Source organism: Rhinopithecus bieti, unplaced genomic scaffold (genome assembly GCF_001698545.2).
Source record: "Rhinopithecus bieti isolate Rb0 unplaced genomic scaffold, ASM169854v2 scaffold_13375, whole genome shotgun sequence".
Taxonomy (NCBI): Eukaryota; Metazoa; Chordata; class Mammalia; order Primates; family Cercopithecidae; genus Rhinopithecus; species Rhinopithecus bieti.
Genome location: NW_016807628.1, coordinates 842,299 through 866,994, shown reverse-complemented (window position 1 = coordinate 866,994; position 24,696 = coordinate 842,299). Strand labels below are relative to the sequence as shown.

The following is a 24,696-nucleotide window of genomic DNA, read 5'->3' as shown; positions in this document are numbered from 1 at the left end:
AAACTCAAAACAAGAGAAAGATGGATTTTATCTAGAGTTTTGAGCTATATCTCATGTATTTCCAGAGGTTTTCCGACCAGTTTCTGGCTTCATACTGCCCAGCATTGATCTGAAATATCCATCTTATCAGCATTGATCTCAGGGGTTTAAAATCATTTCAAAGGCTACAAAGCGAAGCACTTGTCCTTCTGGGCAGCCCCACCTCCTGTCTTGCTTTGTCAGTTTTAGCAAATGTGTGTTCAGGCACAGTCAAAGGCCCTGAGCAGAGACTCGTCAGGCTCAGCACCATCCTTGCCTTTCCCATGTGGGAAGAATGCTTCTCCAGAAACAAGGTTGGTCTTGGAAGTTGACTGTTCCCCAAATGGCAAGAGAGAGCAGCACAAGGGAGTCACACTGAAAGTGATTTTAAATTACACAAATTCAGCGAATACAGAAAGAGAAAGAAAATTTAAATCAATGATACTAGACCGTGCTATACATTAGAATCATCTGACAAAGCTTAAAAAACAACTACCAAAATTTGGCCCACTCTGGAACAGCTAAACCAGAATGCTTGAGGACAGGACCTTGCTTTAAATCCTGCAGGCATTTTCTACACTTGGCCAGTGAACTTGAGATAGGAACAACTCTCCCTTTGGTCTCAGTTCCCAGGGGCCTTTCACAGTATGACCATCTCGCTGCACTGAGTGTAATTCATAATACAGTATAAAATTGTATTTAGCATATAAAATTATTATGTGCTAAACATTACTGAATATATTACACATTTATAAATATATTTAGGTATATTCAGTTGTTTTTTTATCACCAAGATGTCATTAGTACAGGTTTAAACTCAGAGGATGCAATAGGCTTTGCTACTGTATCAAGTTAGCTGAAGGATAGATAGAGGAAATGTAGGTATCACACCATCTTAAACTAAGTGGGAAGCTAGGCAGCCACCTAAATACGCATCTTTTTTTGTCCCCTCATCTATTCAGGACAGGTATAGCTACTGCACATGAGTACCAATGTGAGTTCACCATCTTTATATGGAGAATCTGCAGCCTCAGTTTGCTGCCAGTCTTTAGACTTTCTGGTCTCATGAGTCATCCCCAAACTCATTGTTGTCCCTTTCCAGGAATAGTCTCACAGATGGGAGTTAAAGAGCACACAGGTAGACATACCAACTCTGTAGTTTCAAAGAGCTGGTACTGTAAGAAGACTGGTAGCTCTTGACTCAGTTCTATCTCTATCTCTATTTTTATCTATCTCTATCTCTATCTATCTCTAAATCTAACTATCACCTATGTATCTATCTATCTCTATCATTTATCTATCTATGAAGAGAGATACTACCAAACAAGTAGGCTGTGAATACCTCTGTATTTGCAATATTTTGAAAAGTACTAGCTGCTGTGAAACCTAACCTCTAAGGGAGTTGCAATTTTGCAATTAAAATTAAAAATTTAGTTCTACCAGTTAGTTCTACTGAGATTCAATCAGTAAATTTAGCCTTCAGCCTGGCCGACGAGAGGTTCTGATTTAATTGGGCAATAGCAAGATAATTCAGAGATGCATGAAGCACTATAATGCTTCTCTGGTGAGCACATGCAATTGCTTACTTCTTTGTGCCCATTACACAGAGGCACTGGGAAAAGACCAGTAAGAGTTGTAAGAGAAAAGCGGATTAAGCAATCCCAGCACTGACCGGACTAGGGGCTTTGCTGGCCATGTTATTGAGGAGCAAGACCTACACCTGGGCTCCTGAAGCTTCCTGGCCAGGCCAATCAACAGATTCCTAAGACTCCTGCCCTGGGTTTTGAAGGCCATAGGCAGCCCCAGGTTCTTATTTGTCAAAGGGCACACATAAGAATCTCAGTCCTTCACGCTTGGTGGTTACTGTGGCTGCGTGTCTCGAAGATGGTCCCTGCTCGCTGCTGGGCAAGAGGCCCTTCCTAAACATCAGTTGTCAACATGAAACCAGTTTCGTTGTGGGCAAAATGGTGTTTCCTTTTCCCAGTACCAGCACTTTGCTAAACCATATGTCCACAGGCCACACAAGTCTTACTTATTTATTTGTTTATCTTTCCAGAAATGAACTCAATGGGTCTGCTGAGACTCAAAGGCCAAAAAAAAAAAAAAAAAAAAAAACTTATAAAAGCTATAGAGTACAAATAGTCCTGTTTTAAAAGCAGGGGGGTGGGGCCCTGCCTGGAAAACAAAGCCCTACTTTGAAGACTTAGCGATTCTAATTTGGAGCCATTTCCCACTCCCAATTCCAAATCTGCATCATTAAACCATGAAAGAGTGAAGAGTAATAATTGTGAGCACGCTGAGTATTTCTTAATGATTTTCTGTCTTATACCCAAAGCAAATAAGCCAAATGCTTACTCAAAGCCTAGTGGGGGAGTAGGGTGAGACTTGGTTTTGCAATTTCTTTTTTTTTTTTTCTATAGTCTTTCTTCTTCCACCGAAAGTGTCTATAAAATTTTTAAAGGAAAGTAGGTTGCTAAAATGTACTTAATTTGCCATGATAGATTGAGTCCATGCTTCAGTGACTGTAATTGAATCTGTGACCTATTTCTTTAGTAAAGTAGAAATAGTCTCTGGGGTTTTTGTCACTACCATCTTTTAATGAAATTCAAAAGACTGTCAAAATGTCTACACTTTTTCTTCTGGTTGTTAATGTTATTACTTTACAATTTGTTACTTTTTAATTAATCTTAATAAATGTGTACACACTCTACCTGGCCATTGGAAATGCTAGACATTGATTCTTCACTCCCTTAAAGCCAAGCAAAATTAACAGGACAGAAAGGGCACAGCAGCCAGGAAAGGTCTTCATATATATTTGGTTGCGCTTTTAAAAAATATTTTGAGGCATCAGTTTAAGGATCTGCCACCAAGAAGAGGGGGTTGTGGAGAGTCAACAGCAAAAGGCTGAGGGGCTCTGCCCATGGCTGTCCTCTTCGTGCCACCACTAACTCCTCCCACTTTGCTTAAGGGCTGCAAATGTGGTAAGCCGACAGCCTGGGGGAGCAATATTTTATTGACAAAATGTAAGAGAAAATATGTTCGGCTGCTTTTAAGCAGTGGTGTAGGAGGGTGTTACAGAACCAGATGGTCTAAGTTAGTCTTTCTTTTGCCAGGATGATGGGAAAGCCCTGCCTTGCTCTGCAACTGAAATGGTGGTGGCTGCTTTGCCAATGGACGGTTGGCTGTGGTTTCCAGGGACAGTTGTTCCTCCAGATGCGAAGTGCCTGAGGCTCTGAGTGAGTTCTGAAATTCTTCTGCTACGGTGTCTGGGGTGGGAGTGGGGAGAATGCCTTCAGGTATTTGCCATGATGGTGTTAAAAGGGAACTTTTGCAGCAGTTCTCAAAAGTGGCCCAGATCACAGCATCACTTAAACTACTGAATCTGAAATCTGGGAATGGGGCCCAGCAATGGTGGCCCAGCAATAGTTCTGTTGACCACTTTATTGTGAACCATCAGGCTAGAGAAAGGAGTTAAGGTGGCTGGAGCCTGGAGGTGGGGGTAATGGATGGAAGATGAGTCACATTAGAGAGAGATTGTGAATTCTCAGGAGTGCTCATGTTACCTAACTATACTCAGGGCTTTTCTATGTCTTTGCCTGTGATATTCCTTTGGCTAGAAAGCATCATTTCCCACTTCCTGTTTACCTCTTCCCTATCTCTATTTTTCAAAGTTTTAGCCATTTTCCAATGGCATTTGGAGTATCTCTTACCCTATAGTCTTTTCTGACTACTTCAAGAGCATTTGGTCTGTCTTCTCACTGAAACCCCAAGGCTGTGACTTTTCTTGCAGCATCTAGATTTAGCCTCGTTTCTCTAGAGAACAAATCTTTTGAGGGCAGGTGGTCTGCCTGGTCGTTAGTGGATGCTCGTAATGCCTATTATGATGCTAGCAACACAGGAGATGTTAAAATGACTTTTGAAACATAGAAATTTTGATTCAGTTGAATATGTAGACAACCACCAGCTAATCTCTATTGGCTTGGTAAGTACTCCAGTTCTCCCCTTTGTCTGGTAATCAAAGTAGACCTCCACTCATGAACCAATGAATGGATCACATGGTCAGAAGGTTCTAGAAACACAATGGTTCAGTTTGACACACACTTACTGAGTAGGCTGCCAAGTCTGATGCTAAGTGCTTGGAAATAAACAAAATACTTGTTTTTGTAAATAAACAAAAGTCCTTGTCTTTGTAAAGCATACATTTCTAATGGGAAAAGAACACATAATCAGATCATTTCAATGTACTATGATAAGCAGAGAGCTATGCACAAAGATTGATGTGAGCAAAAAGCACAAACTCCCTCAGTTCCCACTCTGGAGTTACAAAGAAAGGTTTGTCAGAAAAAAAATGTGTGTGTTAAATCTTGAAGAATGAGGAAGAATAGCACAGAAAAGAGTATAGAAGGAAGCTCTAATAAAAAGAACAGCACAAAGGCATGGAGGTGTAAACAGTGTCTTGGTAAGAGGGGGAGGGCCTCATGAATGGTAAGCACTCTGGCATTGGTAGACCATCAATTTGTAGTTGGTGATTGGCAGAAGGCTATGTCGCAGAGCAGGGAACCAGTCACAGGGGGTTTTGTAGACCATGCTAGGAAATTTGGAATTTATTCTGGAAGACTTAGAGAATAACAGGAGTAGTGGTTAGATTTGCATTTTAAATAGATTATTCTGGCTCCAATGGGAGGAGGGGTTCAAGGGGATGAGGCTGGATGGTGATGAGAGAGGACAAGATGAGCCCTGGGCATTTGCAGATTTCCCTGGGGACACAAAGTAGGATTCACTCTCAAATCAATTACAACAATGAGTTATTTCTTATTAGGAGGAAAACCTAAGCAGAGTACAAGTCTGAGTGAGACACGGCAGGCCTTACCCCTGGTAAATGCAAGGATAGCCAGGCTGGTTTGGATAAGAATAGCTCATCTTGTATGAGTGGCCACTCTGCCCCACCTCGTTTGATTAATAAGAATTTCCAGCCTGTGGACTTGAACCTAACAGACCATGATGACTTGAACAGGCATTCATCAATCACTATATCTCCCCAAACCTGCAGATAGACTGACTTGGAGTCATAACTATTCCCTCTTTAATTCTTGCCATCTACATATTTATAATTTCATAGTACATTTCACTTGATCAGCCAAATAGTCATTTTTTACATACTTTCCTATAGCAAATACTGGAAAGAAAAAGAGGTGTTTACACCTGTCTGTTCTTCATGCAGAGATTTAAACTACATGTAATAATAATTACAGCATTGGTATTGCTGCTGAGTAATTTAAAGTCCCAAAGGGCAGTTTTTTCCCATAATCAGGCCCCTGAGGTCCTAGGTGTGTAGAGAGAGAAAAGAAGAATCCTGAAGAATCTCATCACTCAATAGAAAATTAACATTTAAAATGTTTCTTATAGGATTTTGTGTTGTGGAAAATACTCATCACCAGCATTGTCCTAATGATTCATGATCAGTGGGATCATAATTTGTGAGTGCTGGTGTCATCTGCAGGAACACAGGCTCAACATCTTGTTCAAGGGTACCACTTGGTAAGCTCCAGAATTTAAACCTAAGACATGGATTCTACTGCCTTACTCTGCTCTTCATGTCACACTGGAGCAGAATAACTTGACTCAGGATGGTTGGAGGAAGAGAGGTGGAAGAAGGCAGAGGAAACAGTGAAGATGGAAGACTTTGTTTTGTGCTTTTTCAGAATCTCTACTCTCAAGTGGTCCATTTTCTTGGACTACTATTCACAGATAAGATGAGAATAAAGAGACAAAAAAATTGACTTCATATTTAATCAGTGTGAAACTCCACTACTTATTCAAATTCTAGTTTAGCTTCAAGACCTAGCACAGACTTGTAAACCTTCTTTCACTATTAGAACTTTCAATCATTTACTTTTTCTTAGAACCTATGGAAAGAGATGGCAGACAACCCAGCATTTAATGACATCCTGCCACTTGATGTTTACTGCTAGCTGTGCTTCATCAACAATGCTAAAACGTCTGCTATACAAAAAAATAAATCCACCAGAGTGGCTGAGTCTTCCAGATAACTGATGGTTTTCTTTCTTAAGCCCAAGCATTTTTAAAATCGTAAATATTTTGGCAAGAAGCACATTTATGGTGTATCTTATACACCTCTGTCTTCTTAAACACAGTATGTTAAGCACGTTTTCGCCATCCATTATTGCACTGTGCCTTATTATTGGTACTCTTGTACTTAATGCCCTCATAGTCTGAAGCGTATTGTCTTTTATCTATTTGTTTTTCAAACTTCTCCTCGTATTGCTGAGGCTTTCAGCCATTACTGTGCCTCCAATGGGAATCTTCACTCTGACGTAATCTCAGCTCACTGCAACCTCTGCCTCTTGTATTCAAGTGATTGTCCTGCCTCAGCCTCCTGAACAGCTAATATTACAGGTGCATGCCACCATACCAGGCTAATTTTGTATTTTTAGTAGAAATGGGGCTTCACCATGTTTGCCAGGCTGGTCTCAAACTCCTAAGCCCAAGAGATCCACCTTCCTAAGCCTTCCAAAGTTCTGGAATTACAAGTGTGAGCCTCCATGCCCAGCCTCTAATGGGAACCTTCTATCACCTTCCAACTCACTGTTCCTAAAGCATCATGAACTGGGAAATCAGAAAATCGAGATTGTTAAACACATGGGCAAAGTATGAGTAAATAGGTCTCCAGTCAGAGCCAGAGGAACAATTCCATTATTTGGAATGATCAAAGGTTTGATCAAAGATTCATGTCTCTTGACTATTTTTAGTTGGAGAAATTTCCTGAATAGCTGAGCTCTGAAAAGGGGAAATGTTTCTGGAGATAAAATTCATCAGGTAATGTTTTTACAGTATCCAACTCAGTGCCAAGGGCACAGCAGACTCTGTACAAGGGCACAGCAGACACTGAACAAGTTACTTGGTGACTACAGTGTCCTCAACTGCAAAAAGTGTCCAATAATGACCAATAGAGTCTTTGTGTTACCTGCTATTTTGATTGCCCTCAAGATTTCAGGCAGTGATAAAAATGAACACAACATCATTTTGATATGGTATCTTTGTAAGCAAAATTAAATTCTCTTTGGAACATGAGTACATGTAAGCAAAATGATGTTGTCCAACTAACTTTGAATAAATATTGCTGCAACATCCGAAGACACAATGGATTGAGTAACCTCTAAATCAACTGCCTTTATAAATGAAGGTGGTCATTGTTAAAAAAAAATCTGAATGAATGCGCATAATATACTTAAGATAGGTTCTGGTTAATGTAAAGAACACCTGAAGAAAAGAACGAAACTGAAAAAAGAAAATGGCATCCAAACTTTTCTTCAGACAAACAACCTCTGTATCAGTTTTCAGGGTTCGTCATACTGTTTTATTTCAACTCTTTATGGAGAGAATATAGGGGGAATGTCAAGAAATGACTCCAAAAAAGGAAAATATATGAGAGAATAATTTTTCTTGTTCTGTTTTAGCTTATTACATCATTGTATCAAGCGTAGGGTATCAGTGAGTTTTGGAAATTATGCCACCTCGACAGACCAGTACAGTGATGACGATGGAGATTTCTGGCTCCTGTAGTCTTTGCCCACCGTCTTCTGAACCTGCTTTTTAGCATTTTAAAAGAATTAAGAGGAGCTCTAGAAACTACAGGTCTGACCATTCAAAGGCTATCATCTGGGAAGTCTTAATGACTACATGGTTAGACTATCATATTTTTGCCCCAAGGCACTAATTGAGTCTCAAAGGTAGCATTCAGCATCCTTTCCTACTGAGATCTCATTATGCACGTGTAATGTGAGTAAACAATGAGATTCTATTAAATTGCTTTCCTCCCTTTAAATTAGCCTTAATACAGAAAGGGAGGAGACAGGGTGCTTATTCTTACAGAGATCAAGTAATTAATTTTGTAGGTTCTATGAAATATTGAAGGAAATCATGCAAATGAATTTGCAAACAATTAGAACAGGAACTACTCAAATATGTGTATTTATGAAAAAAGACATAAAACGAATACAGATCAGTTCATTAGTCTCATGGAGTTTCTTCATCTTGGTAAGAGTGTTGTATATGTGACTAAAGTGCTAAATAAAATCTTAGATAGATGTTTATTAATTGCTAGATGCTGACTTTTACTTTTAAAATCACTTTCAGAAATTCTAACATTGTGTTCAGTTACCATTTTAGTCCAATCTCATACCTAGAAGAAATTGTGTTCATAACCATAATACTCTCCCCTCCTTATTTGTATAGAATTTCAGGGTTTTCAGCTTACTTCACAATCCAGGGACATTACAAGCACCTCAGTTAGAAATGCTATATTTTGCAAAGCAAAGCTTGAAACAAAACATTTTGTGGTTAAACATTCATTAACTAGAAAATGTAACCCACACAAAAAGCACAAACCCAGAGCATGTCAGATAATCAAGGTTTAATCAAGGTTTATTGTAGTATCTATTATTTAAAACTAGAAGCTAAATACATAAGGGCCTCTCTCTGGTTTTGTGCTTCAAATATTTATACACATGCTTCCAAATGCTCTAGCATTAGCGTTAGGGAAATATAATTTACAGGAGGAAATATCTACATATTGCTCCTGTCAACTTCTGGGTATTTTCCCCACAATCATTTGAAATCACTTGAAATTAGTCTTGTCCGCATCCAACCTTGACCCTCGGACAGGGTTTCTCCTCCTCAGCACTATGGGCATTGTGGACTGGATAATTCTTTGTTGTGGCAGTGGCTGTCCTGGGCATTGTAGGATGTTTAGCAGCACCTTTAGCCTCTACCCATTAGAAGTCACTAGCATTTCTATAGGTGCCAGTAGCATGTCTCTAGACATTGCCAGATGACCTTGGAAGAACAAAAATTTCTGACACAAAATAATGACTAAAGACATGACATTAGAGATCTTTGGTACAATAAGGAGAGCTCCAACATGTACAGTGACTGGTAGCTTATGGCGTGGGGAGGGATGACAGAAGAAGAAATTAAAATACGTGATTAGAAGATTGCTGAATTAAAGGAAAGAAACACTTAATTGAGAATAGAAAGACCTGTTCACATCCTAAAGAAACATCAAGACGTAGTTTGGTAATAAACTTCAAGGATTAAAAAAAACAAAAAGCAAAAAACAAAGATACAAAGGAGAAAAGAATTCTGCCTCAGACTTAACCAAATAAATGCTATAAGATTATCAAAAAAAGGTTCTGTTATTTGGGTGAGTTACCAAAATGAGGCATTCTTCTTTGCTTAAGAGGTGGGGCCCATGACACAGGGGGAGCCTCTACTTTGTTAGATTGCTGCTCAAGTTCTGGACCACAAACTTGGGCATTGGCAGTTGTTTACTATTCCTAGTGGATACCCCCAGTGGATTCACTTATTAGAGGTGGTTTGAATGCCTATTATTTCCCAGGAGCAAGTCAATTACCCCACTCTCTTACCAACAATGCTTTTACATATGGCCAGAAGTGTCCATTTTTATCTTCAATAAATTTGAATCTTTACTAAGCTTTTATCTTCCCTCATTAGGAATGAGCAGGCTTTTGCTGGTTAATTGGGCATTCCTATTTCTTCTTATATATTGCCTCTGTGCACGTTGCCCATTTTCCTACCATGTTTTAAGTTGGACTGCCGTTGCTCTTTGTGAACTGTCAGATGTGTTGAGAGAATGGGCTTCTCCAGAATGTATTTTATCTTTTGAATTTGTTTCTGGTGTTTTGCTGAACTGAAGCTTTTCATTTGAACGTGGTCAAATCCTTCAGACTTCTTCACAACCTCCGGGTATCTCATCTTCCTTGGAAAGGTCTTTATATCACTCTGGGATTATTATATTCTTATACTTTTAGTATTAACATGGCTGAACTGCAACTGATGACAGGAAATCGGATGCTTCTGACCCAGTGAGCAGAATAACCCTGGGAAAAGGATGACCTTTTTTTCAAAGGGCTAAAAATGTAAAACATACAGACCAAACAGCAGAAAACTGAAAATCCAAGGTCTAAGGCAGAACTTCTTGCCTACTTAGAATTTGTGAACTGATAGAAAGGACAAAGAAACATACCTTAAGGTCTACAATCAGCTATGCTGCCTTATGGTATACTATGCATGCATATCTGCATATATACATATACACAAAACTGGCAACTTAATGATGTAGATAGGCTCTTCTACATGCCTAGAAAGAGAAGAAACTCTGACAAAGCCCATAATTCTTTCCAATTTGGCATTCTTTTAAGTACCCAATACCAATATCTCATGGTCTTCATCATCAACTGGGACTCTCAGATTAAACTTTCTTGATTCTGAAATTTTATAACCATCTACTCTATTCCCTTCTTTCCCCAATAGTCTAGAAAAGGCCCAAAATAAAGATTTTTCTATACTACCCCTCCTGATCAACCCCCTACCCTACCTCCCTAGATTAAGTTCCTCTTGATTGATGGAGTTTTTTTTGTTTTTTGTTTTGTTTTGTTTTGTTTTATTGAAAGGGAGTCTCACTCTGTCGTCTAGGCTGGAGTGCAGTGGCGTGATCTTGGCTCACTGCAAGCTCTGCCTCCCGGGTTCACGCCATTCTCCTGCCTCTGCCTCCTGATGTAACTGGGACTACAGGCGCCCACAAGCACGCCTGGCTAATTTTTTTGTATTTTTAGCAGAGACGGGTTTCACCGTGTTAGCCAGGATGGTCTCAATCTCCTGACCTCATGATCTGTCCACCTGGGTCTCCCAAAGTGCTGGGATTACAGGCGTGAGCCACCGTGCCCAGCCAATTGATGGAGTTTGGTTGTCTGGATTCTACAAGCTCAGGTACCCCAATTTATAGTTTGGCTCCAAGCCCCACCCACAGCTGAATGACCAGTGGCATTGTGATGTTGAACCTAAAGGTCTCTATTGTGACCAATGCAGCTGGTACAAAAGAATTTTTGCTTGCCTTCCTGAAGGTCTTGCATGCTGCTGGCAGCCTACTAGATATTTAAAGTAATCATCATGATAATGGCTAAGATTTATTAAGCATGTGTTATGTGCTTTATGGTGCTAAGAACTCATGTATTTCCTCATTGAATCTTCACAGAAGCCTTATGAAGTAGGTAAAATTATTATATTATAATTCCCCAATTTGGAGTATAAGTTAATGAAAAGTCTCAAATAAAAATAATTTTAAAAAGACTCCCTTTCCAAAACAAGGGAGAGGATCCATTTGATCTATTGTAAGAAATTCTATGATAGTTATTTATGGTAAACTTGGCTACCCCAAGCAATGAATGACCCAGTGATAAAATAGACTCTTGTCTGGAGCTTTTCAAACTGTAAATGACTAATAATGTTCATTTCTTACTAAATGCCTTGAAGAAAGCAGTGCCCCTTCATGAAGGAGGTAAGGTATACATAGGAAGTAGCAGGGAGTAGAATAAAAGGCTGGGTAAATCACTTTAACACTTGCAAATAAGAGAATTCACCAAGGAGGGCTTGGAGGCTGTTAAGATTTCCTCCAAGACAAATCTCACCTTACATCACCACTGGGTATTTCCTAAGGCAGGGATTCTACCCATTCCATCTTTGGACTAGCAGGATCTGTCCCAGGGGAATGAAGAAGAGTGGGAGGGATGATCCATAGCTAGCCTTCATGTGGACTAGAAATAACTATTGTGACATAAGAGCTTTTGAAATTTCTTTAATTCCCCCAATCTTATCACTGTTTCATTGTTGTTCTTATACTATGCTAATTTTCCTATAGGAAAAAACAGTAAGACACTCAAAAGAAACCATTTACTGGTTTTGAGAGGCAAGAGAAAGGGTCAAGTAGATACTCCTGTATCTAGTGCCTTCATTTTCTATTATTACATAATGAATGACTACAAACTTAGTGGTTTAACACTGTAAATTCATTATCTCACAGGTTTTGTGGGTCAGGAGCCTGACATGTTTTAGCTGGGTACCCACAAGGCTTAAAATAAGATGTTGGTCATTTACATCATCATCTGGAGACCAACCAGATAAATGTCCACCACCAAGCTCCTCCAGATTGTTGGAAGAATTTATTTTCTTGTGACTGTATGACTGAGGTTCCCATTTCTTGCTAGTTGTTGGCCAGAGACTTCTCTCAGCAGCTAGAGGTTGCTCTCAGGCTCTTGTCACTTGGCCTTTTGCACAGGTAGTTTAGCATGTGACTGTTTAATCCTTCAAGACAAGCAGAATTTCTGTTTCTTTCTTTATAAAGGTCCTGGGCTTTGAAGCACTCACTTAATTAGATCAGACCCATCCATGATCATCTTTCTTGTGATTAACTCAAAATCAACTTCTTTGGTACCTTAATTATGTCTACAGAATCCCTTCACCTTTATCATAGGATGCAACCTAATCATGAGCGTAAAGAGCATGAACACTAAGTGGGCAAGAATTGTGAGAGCCATCTCAGAATTCAGCCTACCACGGCTGTGGACCCAGAACTTTATTAGGGATTATGGGATGCACCATGAGAAAGCAACTCAAATCCTTGAGGAATGCCGAGAGAAGGCATAAGGACATAAGGGAGGCAGTGGCCTGGAATGAGACAGAAGAAACTGTGTTTGCCTGCCAAAGGTGTCCCTGTTGTATCTGGAATGCTTCACTAGAGGCAGAAGGAGGAGGGAGCTGCAGAAAAAGTTGAATATTTATGCCTTTCAGAGTAAGGTTGTCTTCTGTATCTGGCCACTCATCCTAAGAAGAGGAACCACATCACTGGCTGAGTCCAGACCTAGGAGGGCAGGTTATTTTATCTTGCATTACAACTCTGATCAACTGATAGAGTCTGCATGCAGTGTCACCCTGAGAAATATTCTGAGACTGTGTTGTGGCTCAGCAGTAAAGAGTGCCGTTCTTGATTAGCTATGTCTTTCATGAACTCTGGATGGTGAATGGAAATATGTTGAACAAGTATTGACTATTCATGACTTAGATTGTACACTTCACCCGAAGACATCTCAACAAATATTAAAACAAAATACAAAGTGTTTAGGCATATACACTGTATAGAAAAGAGACGGCCTTTTTAAGATCGTTTTGAGGACTAAGCTCTGATTTTTTTTTTTTTTTTTTTTTTTTTATCTTACCCAAATTCCTATCTAAAGGGTCTGGGAAGTCATGCCCTACAAACCATGAATTCTCATCAGATGGGTTTTATTTAACCCTGTATATTGTAATTTACTTTCCAATCTGACTCTGGCATAACAAGGAAAAAAATCAAAATGTTTTACCCCAAAATATACTTCCTTGCCATACCTTGAAATTGTCCTGCAAAGTCTCTTGTGGGAAAAATCCACATTCTCTAGAGAATCCCCTTTCCCCTTTGTCTTTTTTCCTTCCTTTCCAGATCCAGGAGGCAATCAACTAAGAGCCAGGCACCCTTTTAGGTCCAATAAGAAACATTTTACAGCCTGTCCTCTCTGAAGTCTGCTCTCTGAGAGCTTCCTTTGCACAATAAAACTTGGTCTCCGCAATCCTTTATTTTAACCTGAAAATCTCCTTTGATTCCACATCTTCAGATAAACTCAACCAATTGCCAACTAGAAAATATTTAAATGTACCTATAGCTTAGAAGCCCCCACTTTTTTTCCCACTTTTCTGAACAAAACCAATGTATTTCTTAAATGTGTTTGATGTCTCATGCTTCCCTAAAATATATAAAACCAAGCTGTACCATGACCACCTTGGACACATGTTCTCAGGACCTCCTGAGGGCTGTGTCACAGACCATGAGCACATTTGGCTCATATTTGGCTCAGAATAAATCAAAAAATATTTGACAGAGTTTCACTCTTTTCATCAACAGTTTCTTTGCTTCCCATCCCGCAAATTCTCATTTTTTCTACTTAAAGTCTTCCATTGGGAGGTTGTTTACTTATAGACCCAATCCATACATGATTTCTTGGGAAATACCAAGAAATGTAGGAATTTGCAGACCTCAAGGAGCGATGAAGTCATAAAACAGAAACCCTTCAATGTTTGAAAATACTTTTATAAGAATGAACAGTCTATCAACTCACCATTATGCCACCAAAGCAATATGTAAACATGTATCTTATTTCCCAGTGCTGCTTAGAAGCTACAGGAAGAAGTATGTGTCCATATTAAATAAAGGATTGATTGAATGACTTCCTGAAGAGTTGGATGAGCCACATCCCATTTAGCAGATAGAGAAATTCAGGGTCATGTCTGAGTCTCTAGGCCTCCACTAGACCTTCTCATTTTGATCAGATTCAAGTCTCCTGAGCATTTTAATATTGAGAACATTTGCAGTCCTCATTGGAGCCATTTCTGCTTTCCCATTCCTTGGGGTGTGGCAAGAAGAAGTCACCTGATTTTTACAACTTCATGGCATTTTCCCAATCATGAAAATGCCCTCAAGTTTGTCACTCGTACAACAAACAAAGGCAAGAAAGCAAATCCATCTGCAGAATAGTGCCATATGAAGATAGATTAAAATGCTAATGGATGAGCATGACACAGAGAAAACAGCACACTGCTGAGAGTTAAAGAAACATGGATTTCATCCAGAAAGGCCCTTTGAACCACAGTCTGTACTATCCAGCTCTGTCTGAGGGGCTGGAGACAATGAAAGTAAGACAGAAGTGGAAACCAAACTTGTATGCCTCCTAGTCCCAGTTACTGCTCCTTTCAACACTTTGGCTTGTTTTTTCTTGGAATGAGGTTATGTGAAGCCTGAAGAAACAGCCCCTGGCAATGCTTTCTCACAGAAATTTCTCCGCTTTTATTTCTTCCCCCTCCAACCCTTTATGTAATGGAACTACTTTGGTATAGACAGTAGATTGCAATTATCCTTCGGAACTGAGTAAGGAAAGAATGCACCAAGATGAACACGGGAAAAAAACTAAATAGGTATCCTTAAAATACTAAGCAGAATGCATGCCTCTGATATTCTCATCACTCCTGAGCCAAATTATGTAGTCTATAGCTATTAGATGCATCAGGACAGTTCTTCTAATCCCTGTGCTATTCCTTGGGTATTGAATTTAGCAACAACATATTGGTGAATTAATTTCAAAGATCTTTGGGAGAAAACAGAATTGAATCCAGTGAACTCAGGGATGAATAATATCCCTGAATTTGGAAATGAAATGTCTTTCCATTAAGAAATTGCTTCAGAAATAAAGTAGAACAAGATACATAAATTCCAACTATCTCCCCTAACAGAAAGACTTGAGAAATGTGTTTAAAGAAACATATTAATTATCTACAGCTATTCTAAATGCTTCTAAAAACAAACAAACAAAATGCCTATGCATTGTGCCATTGTGTGTTTATTGAGTAAGCCCACGCTCTTACTGTGCATTGATTCTTTGGTTGCCATGGCAGAGGGAATGGTTTCTGTGATATGACAGCAGTTACCATATGTTCAGCTTCAAACCAACTGACTCCATCACAAAAACAGAAGAGAGAAGGAGCTGTGCAGCCCCACCTATTCCAAGGGTCCTATTAGGACCAAGTTGTCTTATGAACCTTTGTACCGGGCCTGACAGTGAATACGTGTCATAGCCATGTCCTTTATGCAACATATTTGCAAAGGATTTTTACATGGAAGCCACCATTCCAGTATCCCAATCAGCATCTAACCCAGATACAGTCCTCTATAAGTTAAAACATGGCCTATGAAGCGATTTTTTAAAAGATTTGTAGTCAAGAAGGGACACATTCTTTGGGGGAGGATGAGGCAACTGGAGTCACCAATGACCTTAGAGAGTTGGAACTTGAGACACGCAGAGGGAATGTATGAATTCTAGGATCACCAATAGAATCAATAAGTGTTTACCTGTAGGGGATAAATCCTGGAAGAATTCTAGAGTTTGAAGATGTCTGGACCATTTGAAGCAGAATCTCAGAGGGTGAGTTGGGCATATTCTTGCCCAACTCTCTCTCTCCATAAATAATTCTGGGCTGAGTGTTTCATGCTCTGACTCATTGTGACTATCATGTATGTGGTTATGTTGCCAATTAGGATGCCAATGTTCCCACTGTCGGAGCACTAATGAGTGTTTTTAGTATCCAAGAGATTACTTTTTGGTATTCTTCTAAGGTCCTGTGAGTAAGTTGGCTATTCACTGATAGAGAAATTTATTTTTTTCTGGAACTTTATGGTATGCATTATTAAATCCTTGCTACAGCAGTATAAATGATCCTTGAAGGAGTCAGAGCCCCTCCAACTACAAGCAAAGGACTTTCGATGTTGAGATATGGTCCCAATGGTGCTCTTCAGTAATCCCTATTTTCTTTACTACGGAAAACTGTAAGAATATCTAAACTAGCAGACTTAAGGTAGGCAATCTACACTAATCATGGTTTTGTCTTTATCACGGTTAAATTGTGTAAAAGTTGCAGATGGCAACGCTGAGCAATTTGTACATATACACAATAACAGGGCTGTCATTCTTTTATCAGGTCACCAAATCAACCAGACAGCCTACTCTACATATGGGCAAATGACTTGAAGAGACACATTACCAAAGAATTCCCAACAGTCAAAATGTGTTTAATCTCATCCACATACATATCTCAATATCCATATCCATATCTCAACAGACCAAAAATGTATTTAATCTCATCCATATCCAGAGAAATGCAAATTAAAACTATGGTAGGATACCACTGCGCACCCACCAGGTTGGCTCAAATTTCAAAGTTCAACAACATCAAGTATTACTAAAGATGTGGGGCATATTACTAAAGATGTCCTACTCTCGTATGCTGCTGGTAGGAATAAAAGTTGCTGCCAACACTTTGGAAAACAGTTGGGCATTGTTCAATAAAATTAAAGAAATGCAAAAATTCTTACCTAACAATTATACTCTAAGGTGTGTGTACAACTGTCTATTTACACCAATGAGGATGCTCCCAGCACCATAGCTTGTAATAGCCCCAAACAGAAATTTCCCAAATGCCTATCAGTATTATTGACAATTGGTCCAAAAATTCGTTTATCATCATTGAAAATGAACAAACTCCAGTTACACTTAAGGACATAGTAAGTTTGATAGGGTAAGGAGAGAGTTGCTGTCAAGAAGAGTAGGCAGTTGGTGGCTACATAGATCTTTACGTGTTATGTGTACATATAAATATATGTCTGGATTTCATTTTGTTTGGCCTGGTGAGTGTATTTGTATTGTCTGACATAATTAATGAAGTATTGAACATCTAACTGTTCTTCTCCACCAGATTGTAAGCTCTTGAAGAAGAAATATGTATGTGTGTGTGTATGTATGTATATATGTATATATATACACATATATATTTCAATTTACTCTCCAGTAAGTTATATTTCCCAGTTTAAAACAAAAGTTGAAAGAAAATCAGTATCAAACAAGGACCATATGTTCAGCTTCAAGTCAACTGATTCTGTCGCAAAAAGAGAAGAGAGCAGAAGGAGCTGTGCAGTCCCACCTATTCCAAGGTTCCTACTAGCACCAAATTGTCATATGAACCTCTGTTCTGGGCCTGACAGTGAATACATGCCAGAGCCGTGTCCTTTATGCAACGTATTTGCAAAGGACTTTTACATGGAAGCCACTACTCCAGTATCCCAATCAGCATCTAACTCAGATACAGTCCTCTATAAATTAAAATATGGCCTATGAAGCCATTGTTTAAAGATTTGTAGTCAAGGAGAAACACATTCTTTGAGGGAGGATGGGGCAACTTTTCTTGTGAAAACTTTAAAAATTTGGAATGTAATTCAAATAAATCTCAGTAGACACATAGGAATGTAGTTTTCATTTATCTATTTCAACCCTTATTGGATCTGCCTTGTTTGTCTACCTAACAATTCTTTGGGGTAATGAGTGTCACAGAGATATATATATATAAAGAAAAATTGACCAAAAGACAGTTCAGAGAGCTAGGGTTCTTTAGAGAGGTAAAGAAGAAGAGAAATGTTATTGCATCCTTCTGTGAGGGGGCAGTAACTCGAGAGTAGAGGATCCTCATCAAACCGTGTGTTTTCTCTGATGAACTCTTGTTATGATAATTATTATCACTCCAGAGATGTTGATAATTATAGACAGTTTTTAAAGCAATATTGTATAATATTTTTCCCCATTTAACACCAGCATCAGAATGGATGAATACTCAGTCAGAAGAAATGCAGAGCTGCAGGTTTGTCCACAAAGTGTTCCCATCAACCGTGTAAGTGAGTTTGATAATGTATACATTATATTAGGGGGGAAACACACTCTTTTGGAAAGGACTGATTCTTGGCGCATAATCAGTTCCCATTGAATTTAAATGACTTTTGGTCCTACACCAATGCTGATAAAATACTTTCAAATGTACAGAATATTAACCAAATGTTTATATTAAACAACTCCTTTCAGGTGAAAATGCGCTCGGCGAAGCGTAGCTCCCTGGAGCAAGTTAGTGAATATTAATGTTTAGCACATTGTAAGGCTCTACAAGTACTCTGATGTTGGAGGCCAAGGGGGAGATAAACGAGCAAGGTTGGCGGATGGGCCCTGCCAGGGGAAGGTACAATCACATTGGACATAACCTCACTGAGATGGAAATGGAGCTTGAAATACATGCAGTCGGGGCTGCCAGGAACTGGGAGGCAAATATGGACTGAGAAAGAGAGTACCAGACTCTCCTGCTTGTTCCCAACTCAATCCCCCTGAAGACCTAGTCTGATTTCAGACTTTCCCAGGGTCCCATCAGCAGAGAGGTTTATAGGGCATGCCGCATAATTAATACCAGCCAATTGCCAGTTACTCATGGCCCTCGATTTCGGGTAAGTGAAGGCTGCTTACCATGAGAAGCAGTCGGACTTATATTAAGTACTACAGTATTTCAAACCTGCCAAAGCACACAGGCCATTTCCAATTATCATTGTTTATCTGCAGGTTTCAGGAAATCATATAAATACGCAACTCACAGTGTATATACACATATTTCAGGGAGGAAGACAGCTTTTATCAACCAGGCTGAAGGTCAAAATGAAAATTCTTTTGCATATCTTTTGGTGGGTAAAAGGCCAGACTAGGGAGCATGAGACCCAGGGACAACGCCCAGCTCTGAATAGGACATCAGTGGTATTTGAGTGAGCTAGCCTCCATCCACACTTCTGTTCCTCCATCCATAAAATGAGGATATTAATATTTCAGGTAACCAGGGTGAAGTGTTTTGAGCAGCTTGGAAGACCAGTGCTAAATAAGCATACGGTATTATTTTTTAGTCTTGTGTCAATAATACTTTAGAATTCAATGCATGTTCAACATTTTTGTTGTTGTGGTTATAGTCTAATTTTATATTTTAGTAGCTACTTTTAAAATTAGTAAGGCTAAATCTTCTCAGATTTATTGAAGTTCCAAATAAATAATGATAAAGGAAAACCAATGTTATTATTCCCATTTTACAGATAAAATAATATCAGTCCTGAAAAATCTCTCTCTAGAAGATTTTGTATACATCTTACAGCTTCTGGAATGGCTCTTATATAAATCATCCTAAAATATTGGTTCTAATTTTCAAACATGATTTTCAGAACAGCAGAGTACAGAATTTTCCCTAAAATTCAATTCCAACCTCTCTACCTGTATCCTTATCTTTTTTTTTTTTTTAACTGTCTCACTCTGTTGCCCAGGCTGGAGTGCAATGGTATAATCTCGGCTCACTGCAACCTCCATCTCCCAGGTTCAAGTGATTCTCCCTGCCTCAGCCTTCTGAGTAGCTGAGTGCCTGTAAGGCACCCGCCACCACACCCAGCTAATTTTTGTATTTTTACTAGAGACAGGGTTTCGCCATGTTGGCCAGGCTGCTCTTGAACTCCTGACCTTGGGTGATCCACACAGGTATGAGCCACTGCGCCTGGCCTCACATCTGTTGAAGACTCTTAAACTTGCAGATCCTGACACCACAGAACACGGTCACACAGTAGCCATGCTTGGCACATGAAGTAAATGTTAGAGCCTAGAGACGGTAAGTGACCATCTCAAAATCAACACAGCTAGGACCTGAGCCAGGATTACAACTCCCATTTGAGTGTCTTCCTTACTATGTTAAACCCCGTAGAGTTCTCAATCAAGAATCCACCATGCCTTTATGCTTTGCTTGGTTGCAAGGCAGACACAGAACAACCTTTAGCAAATTCTGATTGAGTAGCAATGTGAAAGCTGGAGTAGAAAAACAAATAAGTATAAGATATTCTCCCTTCTTCAAGAGCTTACGATTTAGTTGAGAAAAATGTTAGGTGTTCAATAGTTCATTCACTATGGGAGACATTACAAATACTGTCACCAGGCCAAACAAAATGAAATCCAAACATGTGGCAGTAGACTAGTGATTTCCAGTGTATGTTTTGAAAAACAATCCCACAAGGTTGGCCATGCATAAGTAAGTAAATAAAAGTATAAATACTTTTTATGATTAAATAAGTTTGAGGTATCATACACATTGTAGAGTCACGAGAAACAAATTGTTCAAGTGCTCTGAGATGTCCCACAGTGAAGGAACCTATTGAATAATTTCCAGTTTTGTGTTTCTCAGACTCATAAAACCTTTTCAAGGCTTTCAACTGACTTGGCCTTTTCCTACTTCATCTATGGTATTCTAACCTCTAACTGCACGTGTAACTACTCCAATTTTACATGCTTCATGTCCTGGTCATCTTTTAATCATTGACTCTTAATACAGTGTCTGGCCTGTGGTCCCTTGCATCCATTTGTTAAATGAATACATAGCCTGCTTGGTACTATGGTGGAGAACAGGATCACTAACTCATGTTCTCTATCCTCTAGAGCAGCTCTCTCAAATGTTAGTGTCTATATGAATCCACCTTGGGATATTAGTAAAATGAGTTTCTGATGCAGAAGATCTGAGAAAGCGCCTGAAATTCTGATATTCTGTCTTCCAGGTAAAACCAATATTCCCAGCCCCAGGGTCACACTTTAAGGCCACAGTAGATACGTGCTCTCACTCTAACAAAAGACGTATGCCATGAGAAGATGTGACACTTGTCACCATAGTTCAAGAACACAATTCTGGCCAGACACAGTGGCTCACGCCTGCAATCCCAGCACTTTGGGAGACCGAGATGGGTGAATCATGAGGTCAGGAGATCGAGACCATCCTGGCCATCATGGTGAAATCCCATCTCTACTAAAATACAAAAATAAAAAATAAAAAATAGCCAGGCATGGTGGCACGTGCCTGTAGTCCCAGATATTCAGGAGGCTTAGGCAGGGGAATCACTTGAACCCAGGAGGCAGAGGTTGCAGTGAGCCAAGATAGCGTCATTACACTCCAGCCTGGTGACAGAGTGAGATTCCATCTCAAAATAATAATAATAGTAGTAATAATAATATAGTTCTATGGGAAGACCAGGGCAGACATGATTTATTCTCTCCGAGCAGGTAGGGAGACAGTGGAGGAGTATCTTGTAAATGTCATGGGAGGGGTGCTTTGAGATGAGCTTTAAAGAGTGACTGACATTTTGCCAGGCAGAGGAAGTAAGGATATACAATTTAGTCAACAGCATGAACTAAGCGGCAGAGCAAAGCACTGTGTACTACATGTTCAGGGAGAAATGAGGTAGGAGCACGTAGTACTTAGGGAGTCAAGGGATCAATTGTAGTAGGGACATTGAGCTGAATTGTGTTATGGTTTGGATATTTGTCCCCTCTAAATATCACATTGAAATTTGATCCCCAGTGTTAGAGATGTGACCTAATGGGAGGTGTTTGGGTCATGGGGGTGGATCCCTCATAAATGACTTGGTGTGGTTCCTGTGGTAATGAGGGAATCCTTACTTCCTTAGTTCATGAGAGAGCTGAGTGTTTATAGGCTTAGAGCATCCCTTTCCTCTCCCTCTTGCTCCTTCTCTCACCATGCGACATGCCGGCTCCTCTTCCTCCTCTACTATGATTGGAAGCTTCCCAAGGTCCTCACCAGAAGCAGATGCTGGTGCCTTGCTTCTAATACAGCCATGCAGAACCATTTTTCTTTATAAATTACCCAGCCTCAGGCATTCCTTGATAGCAACACAAAATGAACTAAGACAGCATTGAATTTTAGAAAGTCCAAATGTTTAATGGTGGAATTCCAGAAACAATAAACTGGCAGGAAAGCAACTTTGATAAATGGGCAGAAATCTTGCTGCCCTTTCATGAAGCCATGTGGCCTGCATGGACACTCTCTGCTCCTGGATTTAGCCCTGCTTTCAAATTTTAATGGGATGTCAGTGAGGTTTTCAAAATGATTGATAAGGCATAATCAACCCCTTTCACTGGTTGAAGATTATGCTGTTTTTAAAAAGCACTTAGCATTTCAAGGGTTGTTTTATGGGCATCTGCACAAACCTATGAAGCAACAAACTTTATTTAGCAGTTATCGACAGACTACTACTGCTTACAGGGTTGTATTCTTCCATTCTGTTTCAGATTTCAGCCCAGCTGTTCTGGGATCTTTTATTTCAAAAACTGGAAAACCAGGGCTATTAATAGAGTCAGGCAACTAATTTAAATCTGATAATGTGCTGACACTTGGCTGCATACTTCAGCACAGATGCCCATGTGCGCAATGTGTATTTATTTCTGTACAAATGTGTACATGCATATGTATAAATAACAGCAAATACTATGAAGTCAACACTTATTATTTAACAGGGCCACCTGGGAGTTATCCTGTGCCTCATAAATAGAACACTCTTTGACATGTAAAAATCTTCTACAAGGTGATTGAAGCCTGCAGGTTTAAGGGTCAGAGTTATTACAAGTGGGAGGATTACAGATACACACAGTACTTCTTCTGGATGGAAGAGAGACCCATAGAAGACCAGAACATTTTAGCTAAACTTTACTTTCCTCATATGCATTACACTGCAACCAAATTACTTACTGTTGTCCTTATATATTATATAGTTTTCTTCATCTTGCTTATGTTATTTTCTCTGTGAATTAGATAAGAGTCTAGGCTTTAAAATTAGCTTTGGGTTCAAGTTCCAGCTTTGCCAAATTCTAGCTATGCGATTTGGAGCGAATTACTTATTAAACCAAGCCTGGCCTCTCATCTGTACAATGGAGTCATTCATTTTACTTACATCGAAGGGCTTTTATGAGGATCAAATGAGATAATGCAAGTAAACACTCAGCACAATGTACAATTCTGATTCATGGTGACAGAAATCAGAGTGTTTTTTTCTGGAGTGAAGGGTCATGGGGTTTCACCTGGATAGGGACATAAGGAAATTAAAGCAATAAATATCTTGTATATCTTAATGGGGTGATGATTACATAGGTGTATTTTCCCCATCTAATATATAGGTGCGATGATGATGATGGTGGTGATTATTATTATTATTCTCCCATCTCCATATCTAAATGCTATTTATTTTTCAAAGTTTAGCTCAGGAACCATTATTTTTTTCATGTAGCTTTCACAGTCTCCGTAATTGGAAGAGATCTCTTTTACTTTGAACTTATTCTTTGCATGTCTAAGATACAGTCTTCCTGGTGTTAAGATTTAGCTCTTTGTATGTGTCTCTTACCTCCACTAGCTTGCCAGTCCTTCATGAGGTATCTCTGGGTGGTCTTGGAATCCTGCACAGTATCTAGGTGAGATCTATTTACTCTTTATCCTCCAATTAAATCATTGTGGAAAGGGTGAATTCAGTGTAACCCTACATAGAACTGTCTTGAGCTCCATTCTAGTACCTCAATACATACAAAGTCCTCTCCAGAGTTTCCATAAGCACAGTTTCCCCCTGGCTTTGGCTATAATTTCCATGTATGTTGACTCTGTTACCTTCATCCAGTCATAAAATTCTATGCTACTTTTTATAATTTACACAGGCACACATATTCACCTTAGACACGTATGTGCAAAATAAACTACTGAAAGGATGGGGCACAGGGTTGCAAAGAGGTGGGACTCATGCCAGAGCAGTGCCAAGAGCTGTGAGCAAAGCCAGTCTGTTCTCATACATCTCCCAACCTCTCTGCCACCAGAGGCTTTATCCAGCTCTTCAGCCTCGTGCTGCAACCAGATTTCCACCATCACCGTGTCTCTTCTCTGCTTCTCCCTGTCTTTTCTCCTTTCTCTCAGGAAGAGAAATAAATTCCTTTCTTTGTTGCAGGTGGAGGAGTTCAGCCATTATCTTGACTTTGTCCCAGGCACTCTCATGCCCTCAGAGGCTCATTTTTAATCCAAACACTTAGGGATGCTATTTTTCCACATCAAGCAGCTTCCTCATGGCAAAAGAATTCTGGTGACAGTAGTGAAGATAATTTTCACTCCTGCTTACAGAATGACCAAACAAAAGCAAAGAGGAGAAGAAGAATGAAGTAAAGACAACCAAAAGAAAAGACTGATAGCTCCTTAAGAATGGATCTTAATAAGGGAATGATGGCTGAGGAGTCCATCTCCTAAATCACCCACCTTACTGACTTTCTACAGCAACACCATACAGAAAGCTGCACCTTGAGGGGAAGACACGAGAATCCTGGAGTGGAAAAAAATTGGGTGATGATGACAGTCTTTGAGGTCTTGAGAGTAAAACAGAAGCAAAAAAAGGATTATTTTTATCTTGTGAAGACTGTTCCCTCTTAAGACTTTTGCAAATGATTAAGATTTCAATTATGTTCCAGGAAAAAACATAAGATTTGTGTTTCACAAAAAAAAAAAAAAAAAAAAAAAAAAAAA

The 24,696-nt window shown here is 39.4% G+C and overlaps 2 long non-coding RNA genes across 2 annotated transcripts; one reads left to right on the top strand and one right to left on the bottom strand.

The window, feature by feature from the left end:
• Positions 1–8,445: 8,445 nt before the first annotated feature.
• LOC108536313 (uncharacterized) lies at positions 8,446–10,471 on the bottom strand. Its single transcript, XR_001887480.1, has 3 exons — positions 10,436–10,471; positions 10,085–10,198; positions 8,446–9,938 (listed from the first exon to the last, which is right to left on the bottom strand). It is a non-coding gene; the product is annotated as an uncharacterized LOC108536313 (long non-coding RNA).
• A 506-nt stretch (positions 10,472–10,977) lies between these two features.
• On the top strand, positions 10,978–24,671 carry LOC108536312 (uncharacterized). Its single transcript, XR_001887479.1, has 6 exons — positions 10,978–11,104; positions 16,179–16,329; positions 18,117–18,192; positions 20,796–20,911; positions 23,552–23,609; positions 24,131–24,671. It is a non-coding gene; the product is annotated as an uncharacterized LOC108536312 (long non-coding RNA).
• The last annotated feature ends 25 nt before the right edge of the window (positions 24,672–24,696 follow it).